Source organism: Oryctolagus cuniculus, chromosome 3, assembly GCF_051225735.1.
Source record: "Oryctolagus cuniculus isolate XC-2025 breed Fujian yellow rabbit chromosome 3, ASM5122573v1, whole genome shotgun sequence".
Classification (NCBI taxonomy): Eukaryota; Metazoa; Chordata; class Mammalia; order Lagomorpha; family Leporidae; genus Oryctolagus; species Oryctolagus cuniculus.
The window spans coordinates 24,178,282-24,195,428 of record NC_142869.1 but is presented as its reverse complement, the minus strand read 5'-3'; the positions used below and the strand labels follow the sequence as shown (position 1 = coordinate 24,195,428).

Genomic DNA, 17,147 nt, shown 5'->3' with positions numbered 1-17,147 from the left:
GAGAATTATTAAATTCCTTTAGAAGTTATAAGTAATACTTATCTTTAGCAATGATATTTCATAACTAAAAATTCTTAGTTTTTCATATATATCCTAATGATATGGTGACATTACTACGATACATTAAAACGAAATGTCACCAGAGTAAAGGCCATGGAAGCCATGGGGTTCTTGTCTTCATGCAAGAAAGAATTCAGGTGTGAGACAGGGAGCGGAGTGATAAGGCTTTATTGGGAACAGGGCATCCATCAGGACAGAGAGAGTGTGCCAGTCAATCGGACTGGGGGAGAGCAAGGTTACCTGGTTGAATGGAGAGAATACACCTGGGCAGGCCAGGTGGGCGGCTCAGCTGAGAGGCAGAGGGCTGAGCACGCAGTCTGTTTGGACTCCCTAGGTTTTAAGGGAGGCCGTTTACCCACCTCCCCCTCTCCTCCAGGACAAAGGATGGAGAGCCCTGGCAGAAGGGTTTGTTGGGTGAAAAATAGCAAATTCCTCCCCAGATTTGCTGGTGCCACTAGAGCAGAGGGGCTTCCCTTATGGCATCTGTGAAGGTTTTATTTATTGCCCCATGTCATCAGGTCAGGTAGCCCGCCCAGTTGGTCCTGAGGAGAGAGACTTCTCCTGGGAGCTCTCCTTGGGGGCAGGGCTGGGAGCACTTGGGAGGTTATCAGGGTCTGGGCAGGACTTGGACATCCAAGCTGCTGGGCTCCTGGAGCTTCTGCAGTAGGCACTGGTCTTCGGGCTTGTCTCATACACGCATAGGCTCAGTTTCTGACTTCCTACCTAACAAAAGCAAATATTATTTTAATTGTGGTGAGTCAGTGAAAAACAAAATAAGTAAACTCAATACAGAAATTATACATTCACTATAGCACGGACCAAATTCATATGAATGTTTTTCTAAAAATTATAGCTTCAGCAAAGAGCTTGCCAGGAGACTACTGAAGGAATTCAGCAATAAATAACTTGTTCATGACACTCTAAAAACTATTGGAACATATGTCAAAGTCTCTTGGTTATACTTTAAATCAAGAGAAGATTTCTCTTTGGAAGTTTCTGATGAAATATAAAGTCTGAACTAGCAAACAAAATCTAACAGTAATTAACACCATCATGTATGATTTCATGAAAATGAATTAGATGGTGAACATGAATTTCCTATATTCAAAATATACTGACTATAATGAGTCATTCTTGTAAGTCAGAATCAATTACTTAAAAATCCAAAAATATCAAGTAGATATCCACAGTAAATCCATTATGATCAGAGGGACAAATAACCGAAAATTATATCATGAGCAACATTGAGAAATTCCAGGGACAAACATTGTAGGACCTTTGATGATCATTTGCTAAGTCAGCTTGGCTAGGCTAAATCCTCCGTTCTTCAATCAAAGGCTAATCTAGATGTTGCTATACAGATATTTCATCTATGAGATTAAGGTCCATAATCAATTAACCTTAAGAAAAGGGCATTGTCCTAGGTTATCTGAGAGGGCCTGATTCCATCAGGTGGAAGGCCTTAAGAGGCTTCCTTGATAAAAAGGAGAATCTGCCTGTGGCTAAAAGCTTCTATGTTGCAACCTGCCCTTCCTGACAGCCAGCCCGGCAGATTCCAGACTTGCCCAGCCAGCCCTCACTGTTGCATAAGCCAGTTCCCTGCAACAGCTGTCTTCATCTCTCTCTCTAGATGATCTGCTTCTCACATTGAATCCTGACTGTTACAGGGCCCCAACAATCAGATGACATACAGATGTTTGATAATCATAGGAACTTATATACAACCAATGTTTTAATCTAGCAGAACTGTGTAGGCATTTGAAAACTAGAACCTCATTAAAACAACTAAAAACCTTTGCTTTCCAAAAAGCTTCAGAAACATTTATGCCTGTATCCTAATACTTTAAGGGAAAACAGAAACTTGTGTTCAGTGGCTTCTTTAACGATACCTACTTAGCGTGAAGTAACATTGCTGACAATTAAAATTGAGAAAGTTTCAAAAAATTGCTATAAATGTTATTCAGTGGACAAGAAAGCTGCAATGTAGAGAAGCTTCAATACCAGACAAATGTTCTTAACACATGGCCACTCATGGCGGGTACCAGCATGATCTCCTAAACCATCAGACAGAACTGTCTCAGGCGTCACAATTTTGTTGAGGAGGTGAGATTTGTCTAGTAGAGACCAGAGGAGGTTCAGAATGAATGCAGATCCATGACTCATTTCCCAAATCTCACTGGCATCTTGACCTTGAAACTTCAAGATCATAAAACTAACCCTCAACAAACCACATTACCATCTTGAAGAGGATTACAGAGGTTGAGTTGAAATATAAAATACTAACAATTTATCTCCAGGATACTGAACCAACATAAGGAGGTTATTTCAACTTGAAAAGACTATGACCCTGCAAATTACCAAGTGCATAGAATTTTTTTCCTCCATATTACCCAGTGAAGTAACCATTTGAAAGAAAATCTGATCTATTAGAGGAAATAAACAAGCTTCATTTTATTTGTACATTTGATGGTGGTGCAAGTAAATTTTGAGCCTTGTTACTTAAGTGTGCTAGGCTCTTTTATTGAAAGAGCTATGATGAGTACTGCTGCTTTTCTTCAAACTTGCTCCCTAATTAGTATCCAAGAATATATGCCTTATTTTATAACTGTAAAAGGAGGCAGCAGTCTTGTTGAAGATGAATTAAAATAGGAAATACACTGGAAGGGAATGCATAGCATCTGTACCTTTTCTGATAGCCTGGACCAAGTTAAAGTCACTGGGGTTACATGTTTGAGAGACAGACAGGGGTGGAAGGGTTCACAAAAGAATTTGTCAAACTCTTAGTAGAAGCATATTTCCTTTGATGCCCAAGAGATAAATCTCTAGCATGAAATTTTAAAATGACACTGATCTTTCTGTTAAACAAACATTAAAAGCCATTTATAATCAGGCTTTGAACTTCCAGAACTCATACCTTCCGGCAAAGAGCAAAGTTGGGGTGAGAAGAAAACAAAGGGGAACCCAAACATCCAGAATGATCCCCAAGACAGCTGCAGTTCCTGCAAGTTTAGCGCTAATTCATCAGTGAGATGAAAATGTAGCATCATACCAGAATCTACCAAAGGCATCATGTGTAGAACTGTTAGGTAGGAAGTCAGAAACTGAGCCTATGCGTGTATGAGACAAGCCCGAAGACCAGTGCCTACTGCAGAAGCTCCAGGAGCCCAGCAGCTTGGATGTCCAAGTCCTGCCCAGACCCTGATAACCTCCCAGGTGCTCCCAGCCCTGCCCCCAAGGAGAGCTCCCAGGAGAAGTCTCTCTCCTCAGGACCAACTGGGCGGGCTACCTGACCTGATGACATGGGGCAATAAATAAAACCTTCACAGATGCCATAAGGGAAGCCCCTCTGCTCTAGTGGCACCAGCAAACCTGAGGAGGAATTTGCTATTTTTCACCCAACAAACCCTTCTGCCAGGGCTCTCCATCCTTTGTCCTGGAGGAGAGGGGGAGGTGGGTAAACGGCCTCCCTTAAAAACCTAGGGAGTCCAAACAGACTGCGTGCTCAGCCCTCTGCCTCTCAGCTGAGCCGCCCGCCTGGCCTGCCCAGGTGTATTCTCTCCATTCAACCAAGTAACCTTGCTCTCCCCCAGTCCGATTGACTGAGCGCTCTCTGTCCCTTCCATTCTGACAGATGCCCTGTTCCCAATAAAGCCTTATCACTCCGCTCTTCCCTCTTATAACAGAGCTGTCCTAAAGTTTGACCTCATTGTTTGACCCAGATCTGTTCCACAGACTCAACCCCTGGAAGATGAAGAGTCACAAGTACCTACAATGTGAATGCCATTGCACAACCTCTAAACCAGTGTGTGATCAATTATGATGTCATCATGTATGCTACTACCCCACCTAAACAGAATTACATTCTCAGTAATATGAATGAGACAAGTCATTTGGATTTATTGTTATTGACTGGATTATTCCTTTCAAATATTAGTAATTTTAAGATATAGTCTGAAATGAAACATGTTTATATGCTAAGATGTATTTATTATAGCAAGAGTGAAATGTTGCTATCATTGTATGCACTTAATGTACTTAATGTACAAGAATAATTACTAACTTTTAAAACACCAAATCAGTAGGAAAATACATTGGCAGTTAATATGCATGAGAAGAGAAAATGCAGAAGTTTGCTCCCAACAGGAGGACTATTACCAGAACCAGCCTTAGGATCTAATGACCCCCATCTCCTGGTATTCAGACCTTCTGAATGGCACCTTCCAAAACTGAATAGGATGGACTTCTGTAAACAACATTTTGAATGGTGTGAAATTTCTAGTGCTGTATTAAAATAGTCAACAAGTCTCCCAGGTTTCTCTCTATTGGTTTACTTTTTCTAGAGGAAGCTAGCCACCAAGTTGAAAATATGCTTAATCTGCCCCCAGAAAAGCTCATGTAGGGAGGCCAACAGCCAGTACCCATACGCTAGTCACTGTATGAGCTAAAAGGAGCCCAGATCCCCCATCCCCAATCCTGGTTCCAGATGACTGAAGCTTTAACCCATGTCTGGACTGCAACCTCAGAGAAACTCCATCTGTGACAGGGTGGCTTTAAGGCTTTTTCCCATGGGACATAGCCTGTCCAAGTGGTTATAGGTTATCTTGGATGGTTGTTTCAGAACAGGGACTGTTCCTTTGAGAGAAACAAGTTACAGATATCAGCCTGCTCCTCCAGCTGTAACCGACATATTTCAGGCTTTTGTATTTCTGCTTGCTTGCTTGATAATGGCCAAGGCCACCAAAATGTAGTTTCTGCCTTTAAAACCCCCTGCCACTGCAACCCCGGGCTGTCTTCCCCAGACTTGCTCTGTGAGAGGGCAGTAGCCAGCTGCTTATAAAGACTCCTAATTTGACCATAAAAGTCTCACTGTGTTTTTAATCTGTGCGCCCCACAACACATCCAGAATTGCTAAAATAAAACAATTTATCGACCCACAGAAACTTGAGGATGATACGTTTTAAACCACTAAGTTCTGTGTTAATTGCTGAAGCAGTAATGCATATTATTACAAATATATTCTTAACCCAGGATTTTTTTAAAAAAAAATAAGTAATGCAAAACAGAATAATTGAGATTAGATTACATCATAATTCTAAACTTTCAGAATTACCTAATGTACTGTACTTATAATAATAAAAATAACTTTTGAGAGCTGCACTTAACTTTTGGTTATTTAGTTACATTTGGGCCTTGAGTATCTTAAGAAAAAAAAGTCACTTTGGAATTCCTCATATTTTGAGAAGAGGAGTTAAAAGCAAGATGTCAACTTTGTTTCTTTGGAAATTTCAGCAGAAGAAAAACCTCCAAAATTGTATTTAAAAATATCCTTAATAAATTATCTTTGATCCAATCACAATGAAAATTATGAATAAAACAAAATACTAGAGCAAAATAAGATAACCCAAACACATTCTGTTCTCATTTATCAAATTGAAGAACACTAGGCTTTACAAAGATTTTTTTTTTTTTTTTTTTTTTTTTTTTTTTTGACAGGCAGAGTGGACAGTGAGAGAGAGAGACAGAGAGAAAGGTCTTCCTTTGCCGTTGGTTCACCCTCCAATGGCCGCCGCGGCCGGCGCGCTGCGGCCGGCGCACCGCGCTGATCCAATGGCAGGAGCCAGGAGCCGGGTGCTTTTCCTGGTCTCCCATGGGGTGCAGAGCCCAAGCACCTGGGCCATCCTCCACTGCACTCCCTGGCCACAGCAGAGAGCTGGCCTGGAAGAGGGGCAACCGGGACAGAATCCGGCGCCCCGACCGGGACTAGAACCCGGTGTGCCGGCGCCGCTAGGCGGAGGATTAGCCTAGTGAGCCACGGCGCCGGCCTCTTTACAAAGATTTAAAAAGAAAAACTTTCCAATGCTTCAGTCTAAGAAGACTAAAATGTAAACACAAAGGTAGAGTTGCCTTCCAAGCATTTTCCAGAGTGGAAGATGAATTTTTGGATTTGACAATTATGAACACTAAGTTCAAAGTTCTTCATAAAAAACATGCTACTAAATATCTGTTTCCAGAATTATATTGCATTATTAGTTATACTATGTTATAATTCCCCAGATTATATCAGTTTATGAATAATATATGCATTATACTGTTAGGGATATTATTGAGTATACTATATGTGTGTGTATGCACAGAAAGTAATCAAATTAGCATCACAGGGCAGAATTACAAACCATAAAGAGAAAGATTCTAGGCCCCTCTCATCATTCTTCTCCCACAAATGATCCTTAAGACATACAAGAGATTCTAGAATTGCTTTGCCATCATCTCACATAAGATATTCAGGCCAAAAGAACAGGAGCAATTGGGTTTTACAGATCACACAAGTCAATTCCAATAACAACAACAACAACAAAAGGACTTAATATTGTACTTTGCTGTAAGCAGTACCCACAGAGCAAGACGTATTACCAACAAATGACTGTTTGCAAAAAAAGCAATTTGTGGGCTGTGACTTGGAGAAGAAGCTAGTGGTGTGATAGGTCCTGAGACTGTCACGAATTCTCAAATGCACCCTGCTCTGAAGATTCGTTCTGCCCCAGGGAAAATGTGGAAATTGGTCTGTAGGCAGTAAAACACTGAGATACAGGTGGAAATTAAGAGAGCATTCTGCTATCTTTACAACCAGCTACAGTGTGCCATCACCATGTTTCTAAAATCCAGTATTTATGGAACATACTTCAAGTAGTGCGGATGGAATAGAACACTGGAAAGTTTCCTCTACCTAGATTTCCCCACTTTGGGTATTTGTACCATCGTGAAGAGAGTGCTCATTTCATAGTTTTAGTTTCTGTTTTAATTGTGTTTTAAAAACCTTTTAGTCTGAAATAATTTTTAGGTTTACAGAAGAGTTACAAAAACAGTACAGATATTCCCATATACCCTTCATTCAGCTTCCCCAATGTGGCATAACCACAGTACAGTGGAAAAAGCCAGGAAATTAACACTGGCTCAACACTGTTAACAAAACTACAGTCTTTGCTCAGAGTCTCCCACTAAAGTCCTTTTTCTGTTCTAGGATCTAATCTAGAATCCCAAAATGCATTTAGCTCACATGTCTCCATAGTCCCTTCCAATCTGTTACACTTCCTGTCTTTCGCTACTATGAAATTTGTTTGTAGAACTAAACTACTACCTAATTTAGCTAATGGGTAGAATATGGCTCAGTTTTTATTTGTCTCATGTTTGCTTATGATAGGGGTAAGTTTTGCATTTTTATCAGGAATCAGCACAGCCATGTCAGGGTGATGGATGTAGGATGTCATCATGTGTTGAGCCTGTGGTTAACATGGTGTCTGCTAGGTTTTTCTACTACAAAGTTACTTGTTTTGAAAGAAATTTTGGGGGGCCAGCACTGTGGCATAGCTGGTAAAGCTGCCGGCTATAGTGCCAGCATCCCAAATGGGTGCCAGTTTCTATCCTGGTTGCTCTGCTTCTAATCCAGCTCTCCATTATGGCCTGGGAAAGCAGAGGAAGATGGCCCAAGTCCTTGGACCCCTGCACCAGTGTGGGAAACCAGGAGGAATCTCCTGGCACCTGGCTTCTGATCAGCCCAGATCTGGCCGTTGCAGCCATCTGGGAGTGAGTCAGCAGATGGAAGACCTCTCTGTCTCTGCCTCTTCCTTTCAAATAAATAAATGTTTTTTTTTTTTTTTAAAAAAGACTATTTTTGAGGGGTAAAGCTGGGAGGAAGGTGCAGAGATATCCCATAAAACAACATCTCCCACACATGAATAGCCTCTCTATAACACACAACCGTCCGCCACCTCTACACACATACACACACACATACTGGTCTATTTGTTACTATTGATGAGTTTACATTGACACATTATCATCACCTAAAGTCAATAGTTTATGTTAGGCTCATTGTTGGTGTATATTCTATGGGTTTGGACAAATGTATAGTGACATGTATCCACCACTATAGCATCATGAAAAGTAGTTCTGCTGCCCAAAGAATGCTATGTGTTCTACCTCTTCATGGGCCCTTCCCCACTAAACTCAGGCATCCATTGATTCCTTTGAACTGCTGGCACAATATTGTCTTTTCTAGAATAGCCATATAGTTGGATTCATACTGTGTAGCCTTTTCAGACTGGCTGCCTTCATTTGGTAATATGCATTTAAGGTTTCAACATGTCTTTTTATGTCTTCTCGTTAATGTTTATTTTAAATTTTATTTATTTGAGACACAGAAAGTCAGACAGACTGACACACAGAAAAACTGAGCACCCACCCAATGGTGCATTCCCCAAATGCTTACAATCCCTGAGGCTTGATCAAGCAAATGAGATGCCTGGAACTCAAGATTTCCCATTTTGGTAACATGAACCATCTATCATTGCTACATCCTAGGGACTCTACTGAAGGAAGCTAAGATCAGGAACTGGAGCCAAGAACCAAACTCAAGTACTCAGAAGTGGGATGAGGGTGTCCTAACAGGCATCTTGATGTCCAGGCCAAATGCCCACCTCACTCATTTCTTTATAAAGAAAAACAATATTCAGCTTTCTGGGCATGCCACGGTTTACTTTCACATTCATCTCCTGAAGGCGAGCTTAGTTGTTTCTGATTTTTACCATTATGAATAAAGTTGCTCTAAACATCTGTAGCCATGTCTTTGTGTGGACTTACATTTTTAACTTTTTTTAATTATCAAGGAATGCAGCTGTTATATCATATGGTAAGAAAACATTTAGTACAATAAGAAGTTGCCAAACTATCTTGCAAAGTAGCTGTACCACTTTGCATTCCCACTAGCAGATGAGAAAGTCCTGTTGCCCTACATCTTTGCTAGAATTTGTTGTCAGTATTCTGACACTTCTAATTAGTGTCCTGTGCTATCTCATTGTTGTTTGGTTTGCATTTCCCTGATGAAAATCAAGAGGGGCATCTCTCCATATGTTTCTTATCTCTCTCCTCTTTAGGCAGGTGTTTTTAAGGTCCTTGGTCCATTTTTAACAATTTCCTTTCTTATTTGGTTTTAAGAGTTCTCTGTGCTTTTGATATAACAACCCCTTATCAGATATGTCTTTTGCAAATAGTTCCCCCAATCTGTGGATTCCCTTGAGTTTCTTTTGTAGAGCAGGTATTTTAATTTCAATAGTTATTAATTTTAATATATTTATCAATTTTTCATAAATCATGCTTTTGATATCATCTCTAAATAATCATCACCAAATCCCATATCATCCAGATTTTCTTCTAGAACACTGTAGTTTATCCTTTATGTTCAGATCCATGAGCCAGGTTGGAATTTTTGGCTTGTTTTGGCATGTTCTTTTCTCAAACACTAAGAAATCAGTATATATCCAAGATATCCAGGATCTGACTCAGTGTTTTACAAACATTTTGCCATTTTATGCTATGTGAACCTTTCAAGGCAAAGTAGCTACCATTGTCCCCATTTGACAAAGAAGGAATTTACAGCTCTGATAACTAAAGTGATTTACTGAATAGCTGAGTGTTAGTAAATGTTATTGTCGCTCCCCGTCTTCGTGGAGGAACGACACAGGACCCTGCGCTGTTCTTTCGTCTGCTCGGCCCTCCCCGGGTTTGCTGCTGGTTCTTCCTGGGTTGGCTACCGTCCCTTCCACCTCCGTGGAAGGGCAGTTCCCCCTGCCACATTCCCCACTTCCGCGGGGGAGCGGCACACCGCCGGCCGGCTCTCTCGGGGGCTGCACAGGTGTTCCTTCAGATAGATGTTCCCCTTAGATGTTCCTTCGTGCATGCCGTCTCTCTCCTCCTTTATAGTCCTCATCTGCCAATCCCAACTCGGCTGCCCACACGCCGAGTACGCTGCTCTCCTCCAATCAGGAGCAAGTCCTACAGTTTATTGGCTGAACTGGAGGCAGCTGTGTAGAAGCCTCTTTCTTCTCTCCCAGCGCCATATTGTGGGAGAGCAGATGCATAGAATAAGTCCTAATTCCAGTAACTTAGTCTAGTCCGGGTTGCTCCCCACAGTTATGATATATTTTGAGTTCATTTTTGTGAAAGGTGTGAGCCCTATATTAGCACCCTTTTTTAGAAAAGGATACCCAGTTGTTTCAGTACAATTTCTTGAAAAGAATATCTTTTCTCCAATGTCTTGCCTTTGCTCTTTTCTCTATCCTGTAGTGTTATAATGGTGAGTTAACATTCACCCCCTTCCTTGTACTGATTCTACTAATTGGAACTCTTCTGTAAGAAGTATTCATACTCATCTCGATTTTTATTTATTCAATTATTGATTTACATCAATTGGGATTCTAGGACATTTATTTTATTCTTTGGGTTAAATTTCATTTATTATAAATCTTAAAGATGCCTGGACCATGAAGACACAAAATATTTTAAGACAAAATTCTGGAGCCCAGTGTAGTCCCAATAGTGTAAAGTATTCTGTCTAGAGCTCTTTCCTAAATGACATGTGTGTTCTATCAGAATACTTCAAAGTATTCATGGGAAAATGGAATTAAAAGATAATGGTTGGGGCCAGCGCTGTGGTGTAGCAGGGGAAGCCGCTGCCAGCAGTGCCAGCATCACATATGGGTGCTGGTTCAAGTCTCAGCTGCTCCACTTCTAAACCAGCTCTCTGCTATGTCCTGGGAAAGCAGCAGAATATGGCCCAAGTCTGGGCCCCTGCACCCATGTGGAAGACTCAGAGGAAGCTCCTCTTCCTAGCTTCAGATCGGCGCAGCTCTGGCCATTGCAGCCTTCTGGAGAGTGAACCAGTGGATAGAAGACTTCTCTCTCTCTTCCTCTCCTTCAGTCTCTGTGTAACTCTGACTTTCAAATAAATACATAAATCTTTTAAAAAAAGATAATGGTGCAGAAAATTTTGGAATCCTTGCATAGTTCTCTCATAATATGTATTTTCCATGAGTTTTTTGAAGTACCCTTGTATACTAGATTTGCCTGTGGAGATTCAGTAAATGTCAACTAAGTAATAATTGCTTATCTTTGAATACTTATGAGGCACTCAAGAAATAATGAGTAACTACATCAAATAAAGATTCTGTCCCTGACAGTAAACATTAGGAAGTCTATAATTTTGTGAAGTTTCTCACTGAAATACAGTGTTAACATCCAAATTTCACCATCTTTCAAGATTTTAATCTTGAGCCCTTGGTTAAGGTGTCTGCCATATTTCAATCACATTTGCTGACTTTTTTTTTTGACAGGCAGAGTTAGACAGTGAGAGAGAGAGACAGAGAGAAAGGTCCTCCTTCTGTTGGTTCACCCCCCCAAATGGCTGCTACGGCCGGTGCACTGTGCCAATCCAAAGCCAGGAGTCAGGTGCTTCCTCCTGGTCTCCCATGCAGGTGCAGGGCCCAAGCACTTGGGCCATCTTCCACTGCCTTCCTGGGCCACAACAGAGAGCTGGACTGGAAAAGGAGCAACCAGGACAGAATCCAGCACCCCAACTGGGACAAGAACCCAGGGTACCGACACCGCAGGTGGAGGATTAGCCTAGTGAGCCACGGCACCAGCCAGAATCCAAAGAGTTCAAAAAACTTTGACTAATAAAATTAGAAATTTCTACAATAAAATGTATATACACACACATATAATTTCAACAAACTTCAAGGCTGCATTTTTAACTATATTTAATTAAAAGCAATTACATGGCTTTTGCCTGAATTTATCCAGATAATTATAGTTGAATAACCAAGATGTAATGCTAGAGGCTTTGCAAGCATTTAAAAAATGAGCTTCAATACTACTATAATATCTTTTTATGATGTGAAGTATTTTCTTCTCTGACATCTTCCTGTGAATAGTAAAATTATTCAAACTATTTTCTCTAATGCAATTTAGAAAGAACTAATGGAAAATCATGAATTCAGATTCTAGGACACAAGTATGACTGTATTGGAAGGAAAATGCTCCCATTCCACTCTCCAGGGATTTTAGAGACAATCACAGATTTAAAGCTTCCAGGGGAGAGCCGGCGCTGTGGCACTCTAGGTTGAGTCTCCACCTGCGGCACCGTCATCCCGTATGGGTGCCAGTTCATGTCCCAGCTGCTCCTCTCTCAGTCCACCTCCCTGTTAATGCTCCTGAGAAAGCAGTAGAAGATGGCCCAAGTGCTTGGGACCCTGCACCCACGTGGGAGACCTGGAAGAAGCTCCTGGCTCCTGGCTTCGGATTGGCTCAGCTCTGGCTGTTTCAGCCATTTGGGAGTGAACTAGTGGATGGATGACCTGTCTGTCTCTCTCTTTCTGCAACTTTGTCTTTCAAATAAATAAATAAAATCTTTGAAAAATAAAAAAAAAAAACTTCTTGGAAATTTTAGGTAATAGAAAGCCAATAATCACAAACAAGCTCTTTCGTCTCGGCAGCCGACATGCCATCCAGACTGAGGAAGACCCGGAAACTGCGCGGTCACGTGAGCCACAGCCACGGCCGCATCGGCAAGCACCGGAAGCACCCAGGAGGCCAAGGTAATGCGGGTGGCATGCATCACCACAGGATCAGCTTTGATAAATATCACCCAGATTACTTCGGGAAAGTTGGTATGAGGCATTACCACTTAAAGAGGAACCAGATGGCTGGCGCCGTGGCTCACTAGGCTAATCCTCCGCCTTGCAGCGCTGGCACACCGGGTTCTAGTGCCGGTCGGGGCGCCGGATTCTGTCCCGGTTGCCCCTCTTCCAGGCCAGCTCTAGGCTGTGGCCAGGAAGTGCAGTGGAGGATGGCCCAAGTATTGGGCCCTGCACCCCATGGGAGACCAGGATAAGTACCTGGCTCCTGCCATCGGATCAGCGCGGTGCACCGGCCGCAGCGCGCTGGCCGCGGCGGCCATTGGAGGGTGAACCAACGGCAAAGGAAGACCTTTCTCTCTGTCTCTCTCTCTCACTATCCACTCTGCCTGTCAAAAAAATAAATAAATAAAAAATAAAAAAAAAAGAGGAACCAGAGCTTCTGCCCAACTGTCAGCCTTGATAAGCTGTGGACGTTGGTCAATGAGCAGACATGGGTAAATGCTGCCAAGAACAAGACTGGAGCTGCTCCCATCATTGATGTGGTGTGGTCAGGCTATTACAAAGTTCTGGGAAAGGGAAAGCTCCCAAAGCAGCCTGTCATGGTGAAGGCCAAATTCTTCAGCAGAAGAGCTGAGGAGAAGATTAAGGGCGTGGGGGAGCCTGTGTCCTGGTGGCTTGAAGCCACGGTTCATTAAATGCTAGCAAATACTTTAAAAAAAAATCACAAACAAGAGGTCAAACAAGAGGTGTTAAATAAATTCAGCATTCAAGGAAGAATATTATTGGTACCATAACTTAATTTTTAAACAATTTCTAGACTTCCCTTATTATTGCCTAGAAAGAAGAATGGAGATAGCTTGCATTAGGAGGCTGAAGTCTTTATACATCATTTTCCATGGGATTAAGATGCATCATCCTAGGGCTTGCACTGTGGCACAGTGGGTGAAAGCCCTGGATTGCAGTGCCAACTTCCCACATGGGCGCTAGTTCGAATCCCGGCTGCTCCACTTCCAATCCAGCTCTCTGCTATGGCCTGGGAAAGCAGAAGATGGCCCAAGTGCTTGAGTTCCTACACTACATGGGAGACCCAGAAGAAGCTCCTGGCTTTAGATCAGCTCAGCTCTGGCCATTACAGCCATTTGGGGAGTAAACCAGTGGATGGAAGACTTCTTGTTATATCTTAATGTTAGCCATCGCAAAGCACACCGGACACCGGAGTAAGGGAAAGGGTTTATTGGGGAATACCCTACAGACCGGAGTGAAGGGGTGGCGAAGGAAAAAGAGAGAGAGTATAAGAGAGAAACAGAGAGGAGAGGAGCTAGCAAGGAGAGAAGATAGAGCAGAGCAGAGAGAGGAGAGCAGAGCCAAGAGACCAGAGAAGGAGGCTAGAGAGAGGAACCGAAAGAGAGCAGGAGAGAAGGGCCAAGAGAACACATGTGCAGGAACAGGCCCTTTTAAAACTGCCTGAGAACGGGTAGGGAAGCAGGAGCAGCAAATCCCATTAGGATGGGGGTGGAGCCTGGCTCAGGTAGCTGGGCCATTCGGCCACCTGGCTACAACTGTGCCAGTTTCCTAACACTTCTCTCTCTGGTTCTCTCTCTCTCTATAACTCTTTCAAATAAATAAAAATAATCTTAAAAAAATAAATACAATGATCTAATGTTTAAAAAGATGCATAATCCCTTTGAAAATCCCACCTGTTATGCTACATTAGAAACACTACTTTTATTGAACCCATATGGGGAAGGCCTGAGAATTCAGAGAAACCTTGTAAGTTTGTCAAACTATTATGTATACACCTGTCTTCAAGGATTAATAAATAACATAGGTGAACTGATCAAAGTACATGGGAAATAAGCAAAAATGTGTACATGATATATAAACAATTGAGATCAAAGATGTAGCCTCATGCTTAGAGTAACCTTAGGAAAATGCCCAACAAGTCTAGAATATTAGACTTGATTTCAATCCAACTTTAAGTGCTCTGAGACATTTCTGTTGAATGCAAAATCACCTGGACAATTCAGAGAACTAAAAGCTAGAGAAGAAAGTCAGTAATCAGCATTACTGCTCCATTTTTTCATCACCTAAGACAAGTCATTAGGACTCTGTCCCTGAGTTCTTAAACCCCACATCTGTAAAAGTGAAATTATGATGCCAAATTGCTTCTCAATATTGTTGAGAAGGTTATCTAATAAGAGACACGGCATTTTAAAACACAGAATGGGCTCTCCTGTAATAAAGTCAAATGTCAGTATCAGTTCCCATGAGATATGGTGGATTTTTCTCTTCTGGAAGACTTTATGAAGTCATTTGTCCTGAAAGTTTTCAGCATCCACTGATCTAAGGACAATACTGAATTGAATTTCTTGACATCTTTTATAGCTTTATTCTCTGAGAAATTAAGTGCTACCTTCATGCAAAGGTTCTCCATGAGGCTTGTCCTCTTGCACTTTGACCTTTCCAAGTCATTCTCCAGCTTTTATCCAATAGTATCTCTTCAAAGCACAGGTGTAAAGAGATCACCTCCTGATACTTGCATTCTGTTTCTTGCTTAAAAGAAAAGACAAGACAAGACTGTTGGACAAGTAAAAAAAAAAAAAAAAAAGAGAGAGAGAGAGAGAGAGAATCACCTCCCTTTTTAAGCCACTGAACTGAATGGCTTCTCTTCCTGGTTAAGATAAAGACAGAACTGCTTAATGGCCCCCAAAACATTCACACCTGATGCTTATCTTCACACCACCCTTTTCTAAAGCTCTCCTCTGTCTTGGTACAGTGCCTCCTCCTCAGGCACCACTCCCCCCAACTCAGGGTCAGAGTCCTGCCCACACTTTCCTCATCCTCTCTAGCTTCATGCTCACCCACTCCTTTTCGGGATCACTCTCTTTAAAACATCTAACCTAACATCCATAGCGCTACACTCATCTCCTTGATAGTACTTCCACCAACATGGGCACAGGCATACTAACTTCCAATCCAGGTTCTTGTCTCACACACAGCTAAAAACTCTAAGAAGAAACTAGTGACATGCACAAACAGAAACAGGATTTATTTTACAGTGAGGAACTAAACATATATTCAAGTGTGTGGGGGCTGTCACCCCACACAGAGAAATACCTATCATGAATGGACAAGAGGGTTGCCCATAAAAAGAGACCAAAATAATGAGAACAGTACCTCTAAGTGTGGTCCGGTCCGGAGTGAAAAAAGAGACCTCTCCCCCTCTCTCAGCTTCTTTTATGAGGTAGGGGGTGGTATCCTTATCAGATATACAAATGGGGTGTGGTCTTAGCATGCACCTGGGAGGGAAGGTGGGCATTAAAAGAGGCAATCATTACTTTGCAGGTGTACAAGAGTCAAACTCACCTAAACTTCTACTAACTACCTAGTTAACTATATCACTCAGAGTTACAAGTTATATTTTTGTAATTATTTCATTACTGTCTGTCTCACTCACTGAACTGTAAACATTGGAATCCTTAACCCACTGGGCTCATGTTATCTCCAGGACTTACCCCCATCCCCCGCACATGGAGGCACGCATTGAACCGTCCTTGAAAGGATAACTGTGTAAATCATTATTTTCCATTGCAGCTGAAGATGATCAAGTGATACTGAGCAGGAAGAAGCTCTCTTTTTCGATCATCTTAGTTCCCACTAAAGATAAAGAAAGCAATGTATTGATAAAGATGCTGATAACTATGCAAAATCTTTCTTTCCATAAGCTATTTTAAGAAAACCAACTGTCTTTTGAGCCTGGCAATGATACTGAGAATACAAGCCTCCTGGATGCAATGAGCAGCAGGCATTGTTGATATGCATTAGCAGGTCTTGTGCCGCCAAAGGACGACAGTGCAGCCTGCCAAAAGGTCTAAGCTAGTTCTCCACCATTTCATATTGCTTGAGTGTGCTTCCCACTGCTCTCTTTAATGCTCTTGCGGAGTAATACCAATCATTTCAGCCTTCTGTCGCCAAAGTCCTCTGGGCACCTTGTTTCTTTAAGGGCAAGAGAAAATGGTCAATTTGCTTATCCAAAGTATACTGGTTGCTATAGGCGTCCTGTGTCTATGAAAATCAAATGTGTCCTTATACATTAGCACATCTGTAAAATATATAAACGTATTAAGAGGAAGCAGACATTTGAGTGCAACCATTTCTTGGGGGAAATACTTGAATTAGAGGACATCAGAGCAGCTTTCTGAAGCAGAATAAAAACAAAGGCCAAAGCACGATAGGTAAAGCCCAAACACCTGGGAGGAGAGAGTCCTGAATCCTCTTTGAGTGCAGAAAAGATTTTTTTCTACCCTCGAGCAAGGTGACTTCTTTGGGTCTCTGTTGTTTCTCTTCAATAACATAGATTTTAGTCTTTGTTTTCTGATTCAACCTGTGTTCTTTTTCTGATTACTTGGTCTGACAATTGTTCATGTGTCTCTTCTAGAATGTAAGCTACTTGAAGGCAGGATCTTAATCAATGAAAGGACACTTTAGCAAAACTGCAGGCACAAGAGAGTTATTTGGTTAATAAATTGATGTCACATCCTTGATAACTGTGTATCTATTCATACTTACTGCACCAGACATCCCTTTAAGCACATTACAAAGTGCTGAGTGCTTTAC

At 41.8% G+C, this 17,147-nt stretch overlaps 1 long non-coding RNA gene and 1 pseudogene across 1 annotated transcript; one reads left to right on the top strand and one right to left on the bottom strand.

Moving 5' to 3' along the window:
• Positions 1–211: 211 nt before the first annotated feature.
• Positions 212–15,830, bottom strand: LOC149127286 (uncharacterized). The gene is made up of 3 exons (XR_016231447.1): positions 15,708–15,830; positions 14,944–15,083; positions 212–783 (listed from the first exon to the last, which is right to left on the bottom strand). It is a non-coding gene; the product is annotated as an uncharacterized LOC149127286 (long non-coding RNA).
• Positions 12,371–13,229, top strand: LOC100346366 (large ribosomal subunit protein uL15-like; annotated as a pseudogene).
• Positions 15,831–17,147: the final 1,317 nt, after the last annotated feature.